This window comes from Pleuronectes platessa, chromosome 13 (assembly GCF_947347685.1).
Source record: "Pleuronectes platessa chromosome 13, fPlePla1.1, whole genome shotgun sequence".
Taxonomy (NCBI): Eukaryota; Metazoa; Chordata; class Actinopteri; order Pleuronectiformes; family Pleuronectidae; genus Pleuronectes; species Pleuronectes platessa.
Window position 1 is genome coordinate 19,871,359 of NC_070638.1, and position 975 is coordinate 19,872,333.

Here is a 975-nt window from a genome sequence, read left to right on the forward strand (position 1 = left end):
CCACACTAGGCAAGGACACGTCAGATCCACTCTGTGTTGAGGTGGCTTCAGCAAAGTCATCATCAGCCCTTCACCAACATCTTCAACTTCTACCCTGTAGTTCCTGTCTGCCTGCTGTGTTTGGATCTGCTGCTATACCAAGTAGCAGCAGATCTCCACTGGTTGTCTGCATATGAGGACATCGTCAGAACTACGTCAGCTGTTTCCCCCCTCCTGCCCGTCTTGATGCAGATCTGAGCTCATTGCTTGCTGGCTAGCTTTATATTTAGCATGCAGACATGAGAGTGGTATTGATCTCTGCTTTCAGACCAGAATAAATATACAAGCATTTAACGAAAGATGTTTTAAGTCTTTAAGTGGGTATTAGGACGCGGTTGACCACAATCGACAACCAAAAACTCTAACCTTACAGGTGTCTCCTCAGTTTAATAAACTCTATTCAATAAAGTTATATCTGCATCTATATCTGATTTTAATTTGAGATGACTTCAAACAACTTTCAGTGGGTCAGACTACCACCACAACGCCTTCAATGTTCATGATCCGTACACCCAAAATAATGATGAATCATGTCACGCAGGCTAATGACTCTCATTAGAAATTGGTAGTTTAGTTCAGTTGAGTTTTTTGTTGAGTTCTTACTCCATGAGTTGAAATAAAGAAGCACCTCATTATTGTGTCATATTTCCTAAAGCTCATATTTATTACACTGTTTTTACATCATGTTAAACTCATTACCCTCTGTAATTATGGAAAATGTCAACAGTTGCTTGTTACTCATGCCTAACATTACTTTTCCTATTTTCAGATCAGGGCTGCTGATATTTCACCTTGCAAGATTTGGATTATAGAAGATTTTGGACAGTGGGTTATGGAATATGAGGCTCTGTGGCGCAATGGATAGCGCATTGGACTTCTAGCATCAGCACTGAGGAAGTGATTCAAAGGTTGTGGGTTCGAGTCCCACCAGAGTCG

At 41.0% G+C, this 975-nt stretch overlaps 1 non-coding gene across 1 annotated transcript; it reads left to right on the top strand.

Moving 5' to 3' along the window:
• The first annotated feature begins 882 nt into the window (after window positions 1-882).
• trnar-ucu (transfer RNA arginine (anticodon UCU)) lies at window positions 883-975 on the top strand. Its single transcript has 2 exons — window positions 883-919; window positions 940-975. It is a non-coding gene; the product is annotated as a tRNA-Arg (tRNA).